This window comes from Colobus angolensis, unplaced genomic scaffold (genome assembly GCF_000951035.1).
Source record: "Colobus angolensis palliatus isolate OR3802 unplaced genomic scaffold, Cang.pa_1.0 Scaffold191, whole genome shotgun sequence".
NCBI lineage: Eukaryota > Metazoa > Chordata > Mammalia > Primates > Cercopithecidae > Colobus > Colobus angolensis.
Window position 1 is genome coordinate 5,855,498 of NW_012115055.1, and position 13,592 is coordinate 5,869,089.

The window sequence follows — 13,592 nt, forward strand, 5'->3', positions numbered from 1 at the left end:
CTGTGGTATCGGCTATTATTTACGTTCTCGGACAAATTTTTTTTTTTTTTTTTTTTTGAGACGGAGTCTGGCTCTGTCACCCAGGCTGGAGTGCAGTGGCCGGATCTCAGCTCACTGCAAGCTCCGCCTCCCGGGTTTACGCCATTCTCCTGCCTCAGCCTCCAGAGTAGCTGGGACTACAGGCGCCCGCCACCTCGCCCGGCTAGATTTTTGTATTTTTAGTAGAGAAGGGGTTTCACTGTGTTAGCCAGGATGGTCTCGATCTCCTGACCTCGTGATCCGCCCGTCTCAGCCTCCCAAAGTGCTGGGATTACAGGCTTGAGCCACCGCGCCCGGCTTTCTCGGACAAATTTTTATCTTTTGTGATCTACTAGACTACATAGTAATGGAATCATATCATACATATAATATCCTAAATCAACATCTGGCGTATAACAGATCTCCATAAATATCGACAATTTGCTAGTGTCACTGTCATTGTTGCTACCACCCACGGACACGGCATTCTTCCGAGGACCCTTAGATGGACCCCAGGAGGAGCCCTAGCTGCTGTTCCCCATTCGACACCCCCATTCAGTAGGAGGTAGCTGGAAGGAGTCATCACCCAAAACCCCCTAACAGCAGTTAGGCGACATCTCCACAGGGGGTATGTTAGAGGAGTTATTAACAAATTACTTTAGGCAGATAGAGGGGAAAAGGGGTCCTTGGGAAATTTTTGTTTCTTTTAAAGAAGCTCCAGAAACGTTTATCTAGCAGGAAAGCCTCAGCTCTTAGAGCCAGGCAGCAAGCTTTGGTATGCAAATGGCCAGCTGTTAGAAACTGGGTCCACCCAAACAAAATGATTCTTCTTACCTGTAATTTATGTTTTTTTTTTTTTTCGAGAGGGAGTCTTGCTCTTGTTCCCCAGGCTAGAATGCAATGGCATGATCTTAGCTCACTACAACCTCCGCCTCTTCGGTTCAAGCAATTCTCTTGCCTCAGCCCCCCAAGTAGCTGGGATCACAGGTGCCTGCCACCATGCCCGGCTAATTCTTGTATTTGTAGTAGAGATCGGATTTCACCATGCTGGCCAGGCTGGTCTCGAACTCCTGACCTCAGGTGATCGGCCCACCTCAGCCTCCCAAAGTGCTGGAATTACAGGCATGAGCCATCACACCCGGCCAATTTATGTTATTTTAAACATGATTCTGTATCAAAATGCAATGGGGGAGTTCCCTGACCCCTTCATGGTACTTGGGACAGGAGTGTGGCTCCTTTGCTTGGCTTCTGTGTGCTCAAACCGCTTATGGGATAGCGAGTTCCCAGATGGGCAGGTGCTGGAGCCAGGGTGAGCACTCTTCTTCTTACCTTTGCCCCCACATGTGTCTGGCAACATGACTGCCCCCACATATCCTCACATGTGTAGAACATCATGGCACCCTGCATTTGCATATTAAAAGGCTAGGGTGGGAGGGCCAGGGTTTTCCCTGGGCTAGGAGTGACATGACTGGTCAAATCAATTCCCTTAGCCCTGTGCAAATCAAACACCACCTCTCCAGCCTTCCCTTTGTTAGAATCCCCACTCCCCCGTCTCTGTCTCTATATGGGGGAGCTGTTTTCTTCTTCCTTCCTTCTTTCTTGCCTATTAAACTCTCCGCTCCTTAAAGACAAAATAATAATAATAATTAGGAAAATTAAGTTATCAGATTATGCTTAGTCCCAGTTCAGCATGCTGCCCTTGTCTGAAACCTCACAGAAAAATGGAGACTCTCAGTTGCGTACTTACATGAGATTCCTCTTTTCATATCTGTAAAACTATCCATATCAAGGTAAAACCTATCTTCATGAATTTCCTACATGTTCCCCATTCTTTTTTTACCTCAGTCCAGAATTTCTCCCAATGAAATCACTGAAAAATTTTATCAATTATTTCAGAAATTACAAATATCTTAGCCTATATTTAATTCTTACAGTGCTTGAATTATCTACAAGATTTACGTCTGACACCTTTTTGTTCTTGAAACTGTTGGCCTCCTCGTTTTTGCAGGATTCTGTTCCCTTTCTTCCACTTTCTTCTCCACCTCATTTGCTAGCTGTTCCTCCCATCACCCACTCACATACTGATTTTTTGGATTCCTAGTATCCACTCTCTTTTTGTCTTTCTCTCCACAGTGTTCCTCAACCTTTTGTGTAAATATTAGCTTCTATAGAATTTTTTTAATGACTAGATTGGTCTCTGCTCAGAAAACTTTCTATTCAATAGCTTGTAGATGGGGCTTCAAAAAGTATAGACCCCAAAGCACAGAAAATGATTCTGGCATATAACTCAAGATGAGAACCACTGTCTACACATTCTTCGTGGGCTGTCTCACCCAATCCCAGCTTGTAATCTGTTTGGAAAGTCACATCTTTAATAACTCATAAAAATAGAAGTCAGAATTTACATATCTGACTCAATTCAATAGCCTCTAAATAATCTTCTTAACAAGGAAGAATTTTTAAAAATAGTTAAAACATAGTAAGTACTTAATGAACATTTGGTGCATAAAAAAAGAAACAAATGATCCTCCTGCAATAATAAAAAATAGATCAGATTTTTTTTTTTATTTTTGAGGTTGATAGTAAACTGGCCTCATGGCGTTATCATTGACAACTTAATTTGAAATTATTATCAAATGAGAAAAGGGAAATATATAAGTGGAAGACAGGATAGAAAGTGTTCTTCAATATCGCAGTATCAGCTTACTGTTATCTACTTCTGAAAACCTTGAAATGCAAGTTTCTTACTTAGAATCTGCATTTTTAAAATTGTCTGCAAGATTATTAAATAAACCAGTAAAATATGATTTCATGCTATTGTGTTTACCAAATTGCAGATAACCGGTTTCTTCGTGAAACCAAAGGAATGTCAAAGTGCTGCTGTTTGTCACAAACTCTGGCGCCAATTCTCAAGATGTTTAACTTTAAAATGTACCCTTAGTAAACAAAAGAAGATGAAAACCTTGGCAGAAAGTTAAACTGCCCACAGATGCAGACTATCATTTTCTAAAAGCCTCTAGTAGCATAGATTCTTCGTTCACTTCAGGGTGACACCGTCTGTCTTTGTTATTTTGTGAATCTACAGCTTGCACATCTGCATTGAATCTTATTTAAAAGAAAAAATATTATAAATTATTTTGCCTATTCATCATAATCATAGTCAAGATGACTGATTTTTTTTTAAAGTTTTGCTTACTAAAATGCAGCTTTATTATTTGAATTAGGCATTTAGTTGGATTACATATACTTTGCAAAGACAACTTTGTTTGTTGGAATTATAAACTATGCTTTAAATATTAGAAAGTACACATATTATGAGATTTTAAAGAATTTCTTTTGTTTACCAGCCACGTAATCTTGAGCAGCGTTGTCATGACCATTAGCTGGTATATATAAAATGTACCTAACAGAGTACCTGACACATAGAATATAGCTAATGGAAACATTAATATTACTTGGTTATAGGATGGTGTTATATATTAGCTTAGTTTTGAGTTGGAGTCCCTACTGACTACAATTTAAATGTACAAACCATTTAGATGATCTTCTGTAGGCCATAGTAGATAGAGAAAATCATGAGATTGTTCAATAAATTGTTAGTTCAGTAAATATTTTAAAATATGTTCAACCCAAGTAATTTGTCATTCTGTTGGGTATAACTACAAATTAGTTAGTAATTAGTTCCATGTGGATTATAAGTTTTACTTGGTAAATAAACTCAACATATACATTGGTATCCTATAAAGTGAAAGTATAAAAATACAGTTAAGAGAAATAAGTTTAAGGTAAATGACCATGTAACATATGTACATCTTTCTGTTAATCAGCAGATCACTTTCAAAGCAGGTGGGAAGGTAGGAGCACACCAGAGATTTGGAGATGACTTTTGAACTACAACCCCCCCATCTTTACCCCACCCTGCTCCTTCCTTCTATCCAAAATCTTATTTAAGGATCTTTGAAAAATTAGAATTGTTATTAAAGGGAGTAATTCTACATACGAGTACAGAGAATGCAGATCACTGTAATGTTAAAAATCACATATTAATCATGGAATATTTTTGTCACTTAACATAGTTTAAACAAGATTCTGTGCATTTAAACAGAAACATAACACCATTAAACGTTACCCAGCTTCTTAATATTTTATTATTCACACATATATGTTAAATTATTAATTATGTAAAATATTTTTATATGTATATATATACACATTACATATTTGCTGGAGAAAAGACAATATTTCTGCGTGTTTTTACAACACAATAGATTAAAAAGGGTATGTAGTGAATTCATATTATCAATACTAAAAATTATTAGTATTCTGGTTTCTGATCAGGTTAATATATTATCGAGTTTAGTGATAATAGTCATTCCTGGACACAACTCGGTAAGCATTTGAGTTAGAAATTGTAATAAGCCCTTCACTTAGTTTTTGCATTGTTCATATAACTTGAATTATTTGCTTTGTTAATTACTTTTAGTTATATTTATATATTTTTATACTTCACTAGTTCTTGGGATTACATATTTGATTGTTTAGAAAACACATAATTTACTATATGTTTGTAGATACCACCTTAGAATATTTGAAACAATCATCCATTAACTCAAAAACACATTAAATAATTTACAAATTTATAGTCTTAATTTCATCAAGATCATACTCTAAAGTATTCTCTTTACCTACTGATACATCATATCATTGATATTATCTTCATGGTAATAGACCATACCTTCATGGTAATGAGGTAGTAAGACATATTTAGGGCATTTATTTAAAATAGTATTTGTTTGAAAACATTTGCTTTTGTAAACATTTTGGGAGAAATAATAAAACAGTTTTGTGACTTTGCTCAATGTTGAGTCCTTAGTTACTTTTTTATCAGATAACATTGTTTTGTGTGCTTAATGTTTTACCTTTTCAGAATTTATAATGATTATGAATGGAAACATAATATAGGCTGTATGCATCTGTTATTAATATGCATAAAATAAAAATACTTTAAAATGATAGCAATTTAGAAAACTACTAACTATGTATGATATTTAATATGCTGAGTTTGTCAGTTATATTTGTGTATAATGCCTATTCAAAAATTACCAGTGGTATACATATAGTTTAAGGCTACATTTATTTCAAAGCAAATAATGTAATCTTTAATTTTTCTAACAATTTATCCTGTAATTTATGTTTTTTTTTTTTTCTTTTCGAGACGGAGTCTTGCTCTTGTCCCCTGAGGCTGGAGTGCAACGGCATGATCTCAGCTCACTACAACTTCCGCCTCTTGGGTTCAAGCAATTCTCCTGCCTCAGCCTCACAAGTAGCTGGGATTACAGGTGCCTGCCACCATGTCCAGCTAATTTTAGTATTTGTAGTAGAGATGGGATTTCACCATGCTGGCCAGGCTGGTCTCGAACTCCTGACATCAGATGATCGGCCCACCTCAGCCTCCCAAAGCGCTGGGATTACAGGCGTGAGCCACCACACCCAGCCAATTTATGTTATTTTAAACATGATTCTGTATCAAAATGCAGTGGGGGAGTTCCCTGACCCCTTTGTGGTACTTGGAACAGGATTGTGGCTCCTTTGCTTGGCTTCTGTGTGCTCAAACCCCTTATGGGATAGTGAGTACCCAGATGGGCGGGTGCTGGAGCCAGGGTGAGCACTCTTGGGCTCCAGCCCCATGGTAGCATCTAGAGGGGTGTTAAAATGAATGCTTTTTTAGCTCTGCCATCTGCAGACAGAATAGTGTTAAATCAGCTTGGTGGAGAATCAGAGTGACAGCCTTTTACACCCTGCCTTCTTGGTACCCGAGTCCTTGTCCAGCATCCAGGAAGAATTAAGTCACTTGGACTTGAATGATGTTGACTAAGGAGATTTTACTGAGTGATGGAGGTGGTTCTCAGCAAGATGGATGGGGAGCAGGAAAGGGGATAGAGTGCAAAGATGATCGTTCCCAGGAGTTTGGCAGTCCTGTGTCTGATCTCCTCTCTGACTGTCTCCAGCCAAACTCCTCTCAACATTCAGATGCTCTTTCTCTTCTTTCCTTCTCTGCCACTTCAATCTGTGACTCTGCTGCTCCTCTGCTCCTCTGAACCTCTGCTCATGGAGCTTGCGGTTTATATGGGCACAGGATAGGGGCATGGCGAGCCAGAGTGGTCTTGGAAAGGGTAACATTAGGTCATGAAAATAGGAATGGCTGTTCCCATTTAGGATGGCAGGTTTCCAGGATTGAGGTGGGTAGGGTCTTTGCTGAGGACCCATCCTCTTCTACCCAGTATTTCCTTGCCTCCTATCCATATCAAAAAGAGCATTCTAACCCCTTAATAAGAAGACTTAGATATCTGAAAATCGTAAGGAATTATAAAACAATATAAGTAGAATTTAAAATATATACCTATTAAAAGATAATAATCTAGCTGAGCGTGGTGGCTCATGCTTGTAATCTCAGCACTTTGGGAGGCTGAGGCAGGAGGATTGCTTGAGCCCAGGAGTTCAAGACCAGCCTAGAAAACATAGAGAAACTCTATATTCACCAAACATACAAACATTAGCTGGCTGTAGGCATACATGCCTGTAATCCCAGCTACTCAGGAAGCTGAGGTGGGAGGAGCACTTGAACCCAGGAGGTTGAGGCTGCTGGAAGGTTAAGGCTGCTGTAAAGTTGAGGCTGCTGTGAGCCAAGATCACAATGCTGTACTCCAGCCTGGATGACAGAGTGAAGCCTGCCTAAAAAAAAGAGAAAAAAAGAAAAAGTGAACAAAACAATCTGAAGTAGTTAAAGTAAGTTTGTTTGTGTTATTACAGAATATTATAGTATCACTCATTGTTTAAGGGTAGAAAAGTATTGATTTAAAAAAAAACTAGGTTCATACTGTGCTCCGTCACCTCCTAGCTATGTAACCTTTCACATATATTTCAACCTCGCTATGCTTGGGGATTTTCTTGTTGACAAAACAGGGAATGTAGTATTTTCTATCCTATAAAAAATCTATGAAGATTAAATATGATTGTCTATATATCTTCCTCCTGTCTCTGCCTCCCTACCTCTCTCCTTTCCTTCCCTCCCTCCCACCCTCCTTCCCCACCTCTCTCTCTCTCTGTCTCTCTTTCTCTCTCTCTTTGTTCTGGGTTGTAATTGTCTACCTATTTCTAAGCATGGTTTGGCAAACAGTACTAGCCTTTTTCAGTATCTGTTCATACCTTTTCCCATTGTAAAAAAAACTATCCGCTCTCCATGTTTATTCAGGATAGAGATGGCATTTCCAAAAACTCTTGTAGCTAGTTACGAGCATATGACTTGTTTTTGGATAATGAAATGTAAGTAAAACTGTCATTTGTGAACTTTTGGAAAACTACAAAATATAGCCAATGCTCAAATTTTGTTTTATTATTTGGTGCATATTTCATCTTGTTGCCTGACACATAAATGTGATAATGGATCTCACTCTAATATTTAGAAATAGTAATTAAAATCATACTTCAGGATTAGTAGGATAATGTAGAAAAAGTCTGTACTTATGAAGAATTATAGGACATAGTCACACAATCTTTGGATTTTCTACTTTTAAATTTTTTTTTTTTTTTTTTGTACTTTTTAGTAGAGACGGGGTTTCACCGTGTTAGCCAGGATGGATGGTCTCGATCTCCTGAGCTCGTGATCCGCCAGTCTCGGCCTCCCAAAGTGCTGGGATTACAGGCTTGAGCCACCGCGCCCGGCTACTTTTAAATTTTAACAAAGTAGAGAAAAATATCTTTGTCACGTAAGACTCTGTTATATTGATTTTTTATTGTTTACTTATAGATGCACTAATATTCCAGAGATTAAACTGACACATAAGTACTTTCTGTAAAAGAACTATAAAGTAAGCAAAAGAATCTTACATGAGAACTAAGACTTTTTCTCCTTTCACATAATGTAGAGTTGAGTGGTGAGCTGAATGAACCAGAATGATATTAAACAAGTTTTGAATTTAGGATTTGGTGTATTGTCTCATTTTATGGCATTGCATATGTCATTTACTAAGAATTATTTCTGTCATATTTGAAAATTGGGAAAGGTACAATCAAGAATGACTGGATTGGAGGTTATTGAAGTTGCTGTTAGGCAGGGACACCAATAGAACTCAGCCTTAAGGAATGCTGTTTTCTGAAGATGGCTCATTGATATTCAAATATAATTAAAGAAAACTGGGTAGCTTGTGAAAATATTTATATTTTGAGGTCCTTAATAAACACTTTTGAGGTTTCTGAAAAGACAAAAGTCAGCAGCTTCAATATCTAGATTCAATATCTAGTTTTCCGTTTTGCATGTGTAACCTTTTCTGCCTGTAACCTGTTTACTGCTGTTGTTGTATACACTGAAGATAAAGTTGGCAGGCTAAAGTGAAGCATTTCATAATGAATTCTTTGCCCAGTAATACAGGGCTGATGGTGCATTAAGTCTTATTGTTGCTGTGACAAATTATCACACATTTAATAGTGTAGACAACACAGTTTATTGCCTTCCAGTTCTGCACGTAAGTCTGGCAGGTCTCACTGGACTAAAGTCAAGATATTTAGGTGTTGGCAGAGCTGCATTCCTTTCTAGAGAGCCCAGGAGAAAATTTTTCAGAGTCTTTTCTGGCTTCAACAAGACACTTCTATTCTGTGGCTCATGGCTCCCTTCCTCCATCTTCTTTTTAATTTATTTTTTCAACTCTATATATTTTTTATTATTATACTTTAAGTTCTGGGGTACATGTGCAGAACATGCAGGTTTGTTATATACGTATGCATGTGCCATGTTGCTGTGCTGCACCCATCGACTCATCATTTACATTAGATGTTTCTCCTAGTGCTATCCTTCCCCCAGTCCCCTACCCACTGACAGGCTCCAGTGTGTGATGTGCCCCTCCCTATGTCTATGTATTCTCATTGTTCAATTCCCACTTATGAGTCAGAACATGTGGTGTTTGGTTTTCTCTTCTTGTGTTACTTTGTTGAGAATGATGATTTCTAGTTTCATCCATGTCCCTGCAAAGGACATGAACTCATCCTTTTTATGGCTGCTTAGTATTCCATGGTGTATATGTGCCACATTTTCTTTATCCAGTCTATCATTGATGGACATTTGGGTTGGTCCAAGACTTTGCTATTGTGAACAGTGCTGCAATAAACATATGTGTGCATGTGTTTTTATGGTAGAATGATTTATAATCTTTTGGGTATATACCCAGTAATGGGATTGCTGGGTCAAATAGTATTTCAAGTTCTAGATCCTTGAGGAATCACCATACTTTCTTCTGCAATGGTTGAACTAATTTATACTTCCACCGACAGTGTAAAAGTGGGCCTATTTTTCCACATCCGCTCCAGCATCTGTTGTTTCCTGACTTTTTAATGATTGCCATTCTAACTGCTGTGAGATGGTATCTCATTGTGGTTTTGATTTGCGTCCTCTCACATGGCATTGCACTGATCTACACTTCTGCCCCCTCTTCCTCTTTTAATGAGATTTGTAATTTCATTGGGGCCACCTAAATCATCCCAGATAATCTCAGTTCAAGCTCCTCAACTTAATTATAGCTCCAGAATCTTGTTCCCATGTAAGGTAACACATACATGGATTTGTAGTACTAGAACACAGATATCTTTAGGGGAGTCATTATTCTGCCTAACACATATGGTTACCAAAGAGATTTATAAAACATTGCATTATGATCACTAGGTTTCTTTCCATGTATGTATATTCTATGACTCACTAAGTACATACAGTGCTGACTCAGGAACCATTATGTTTTAGATAACTGTATATTTTTACTGCTCTTCTTGAGTGTTATTTTTGCTATCAGTAAAATATAGCTGTTCTTATAAGTTTGTCTAAAAGTTGATTTAACTAGAGAGAGAGGTTTTAAACATTGAGTGGCAATTCTAGAAGTAACTAAAAGAATTTTCAGAGAAAAGAGGTGCCCCGTCTAACAAAAAGGATCATCTGCAAATTTTGGAGGTCAAATTATTAGAATCTCAATCTATCACATCAGTTTTACATTTTATTTTCAGTTTTATATTATAGCATTAAATACACATATACTTGCATAAATATAGCAAGTATGTGTGTATTTGCAAATATTTATAGGTATAGACTAGGGTATATATACATATGAGCATATCTGTCTGTATTTATCTTATTCAATTTTATTTTAGAATCACCAAATTTGTTTTTAAATATTTGAAAATTTGGCAAATTTATTCTTTTTAATTAGCATTTTAACTTCAATATCTTACATGCTAGAGGCATATTTGAGATTGTTGTTATTGTTATAAATATTTGATTATATTTTAGAACATATTGCTCATTCATGAAAAAGTACCTGGAGTTAAAGAATATAAATAATGTCAATGAAAAGGAAACACTTTATTTTATTATCATAGTCACTAATGCAGTACAGTTTGAGAGCAGCTAACAAGGTATTTTTTAAATTACTTCCTTAATTTTAATGAAGGAATCAATTTGAAGTCACTATACTATTAACAAGGATTCTAATTTCAAAGAAAAAATAAGGGTCATATTGCTTCGTAAGCCTGTGGGTTCAGATGTTCACTTTTGTACACATTTCATACAGATCATATGTTTATTGTCTTTGGGTTCACTATATGATTTCTCACACTCATCTCCTTACCAAATGTTACAAACAATTTTAAATTGTTTTTGTTATAATCTCAAACTCTTGTATATGTAATTTATTTTGATGGGAAGAGTAAAAAGGAATGGAAAATTTACACAATGTTTACATTTGTTTCAATATATTTCAAAATAACCTTCTCAGCAGAAATGAAAAAAAAAATCCATTTCTTGAAATTGTGCTTACAGCTGTGCCTGACCATTTTGTTTTTTTTGTTTTTGTTTTTTTGCCCCTTTTGGTGATCACTCATGTTTATGCAAATCTCTAATTTAATCAAACAAAACCCACTAGTGTTTCCACTGAAACTATTCCTTTTACTTTTCTTTAGCCCACAGAGTTACTTCTTTAAACAATGCATGAACAGTCTTAAGTGTTGTGTCTAAATATGTACAGACTTGGGTTTTTATTTATTTTTTCTTTTGCATAGAAAATATCACAAGGGCTCTTCAATAATTAATAATTTTTTATAAATTGTACCACTTCTGTTTTTTGGATTTGACATAATTTGCCTTTACTATAAGCATGGTTAAATTATCTTAATGTTAATTTTTAGTTCTTTTGGTTGGCATAATCAATTTAGTATATAACGTCCTAATAAATTACTAAAAAATTTAATTTTAATACAGCATCAACTTTAACTCTTTCCAAACAAGATACAGCTATTTACACGAAGGTTGTGTAACATCAGTGTTCCTCTCAGGTGCGTTTATATGCATGCACTTTATTTTCCATGCTTTTAAAAAATAGTCATTAAATGCAAATCACATAATATTACCTACGTTAATTGACTTGAATTGATTATTTAAAATATATATACAGATTGAACTCCCCTCAGTGTTTGAATTCTTAGTCTCCGAAAGATGCTTATTAAAGTATGGGTAATGTATAGGGAGGAAGGAAGAAAGACATCTTTCAGGAAAAAGAAGGAAAGGAAGAGAGAGACTTTCTTTTTGCCAGGATCACTTTTAGTCACTTTACTTTTTTTAAAACCTCCACTTTTTTGTATGGAAAGCAGTAAGCATGTTATTTTTGTCACTAGTTGCATTCTTTACTACTTGCATAGTTTCCATGCCTAGTATGTTTAAAGAGTTGGCTTTAAAGCTCTTATGATGTGATTTCTCAGGGGGATACATTGCTCCAAAGAAAGGTCTGTGCATGTTTCAGCACACAGTGAGCAGATGTGGGAAGTCATTTGATCTGTGAAAGGGGAGATATGGTGGTGGCATATTTCCTGTATTTCAGGCGTGGATTCTAATTGCTTAACTAATATCGGGTAGCAGGCGTAGAGCAATGATAAAGAGCTAAGGGCATTGAGATAAAGACCTAGTAAAGAAGCCAATTTCTTAAATCCAAATATATTTACCTAATCTCATGTCTTCTTGAGGTTGATCAACACCAGTATTCTTTCCTTTTTCTTTTATGGTTTATATAGCTAATTTTTTAAATTACTTACTGTGATTTTTCTTTTTAAAAAACCTCATGATTTTAATTAACATTTTATTTGGAGGTAATTGTAGAATCATATGAAATTATAAGTGTTAGGGAAATATAATTTAAAAGAGTCTTCTCCCAAGTCCATAAAACCTCTCCACAAAGTAAAAGAAATAAAATGATTTTAATATTTAGTAAGCATTAAATAAGAATGTAATATGCATTATAAGCAGTCAGCTAAGAGATGCAAAAAGAGACAGAAATCTGATCCTTTCATATAACCAAGCAGCTACAACTCATTTCATATGTATTTTCAAATAAGCAATAACTAGTCCTCAAGAAAGAGGACAGACTTGGCCCTATTTGTCAAATGTAATTCATCCTGAATTCACTTGGTAGTTGAGGTGACCACCATCTATGTTAGCTAATTGGCATTATCTAGAGGGAATACAAACTTCCTTATCTCTTGATGATAGGAGGTAGTTATGCAAATTGAATCAAAGATCTCGCCTTGCTAATTTGGAGGTTAGGCTCCTGTCTTCCCATAGAAACTAGGAGGTAGGGATGCTGTCTCTCTTGAGGTTTATATTTCAGAGAGAAGTCTCCCAGGTTCTTGAGAAAGCCAATCCTAGATCCTAAAAGTGATGAAAAGGTCATCTAGAAGTCAAAAGGATTTATATACATTTCAAAGAGAGAAGAAAGTACTTATAATTACACATTTTCTAAAGTAAGTGCTTTGAGAAAAAAAGAGTACTTCTTATCTTCCCTTATTATCCACAGAGAGAATTATGCCTCTTACTTTAATTTGCATTTGTAATTACATAAGAAATAATAACTATGAGATCCTGTGTACACTTTACCCAGTTTCCTCCATAGTAATGTTTCACAAAACTGCAGTACATTATCAAAACTTCAATATTAACATTGATAAAGTAAAAAAAAAAAAAGATGAATATGTGGATTTGTTGATATTTGTTTCAGTTGTGCTTTGTAAGAGAAATAGGAGAAATGCAACCACTGCCTCTTCTTGGAAGAAAAACTCCATCCTTATGATGTTTAAGCCTTCTGTTTTATAGCCAACCAACAGACTATTATTGATGTCTATGGTTTATTAAAGACAATATATTCCCATATCTTTGAATATATAATCAAATAAAATATGAATTATTTGAGTTTTATTCATGATTTTGATTATATACACCTCTTCTGTCCTCTGTGAAAAGTACATGGGATGGATTACACTGGTATGTTCCATCAACACATATGTAGGTTAAACTGGTACTTGACAGGTTTACACTACATAAATCAGTAAAATTGAAAGAGAAAGATTAGAAGTTACCAATACTGAAGATTTGCCAGCATTTATTTTGAAAAGTAAAAATGAAACAAAAAGCTTTAAGATAAACATTCACTCTCTTTTTTTTTTTTTTTTTTAGATGGGATCTTGCTCTGTTGCCCAGGCTGGAGTGCAGTGGC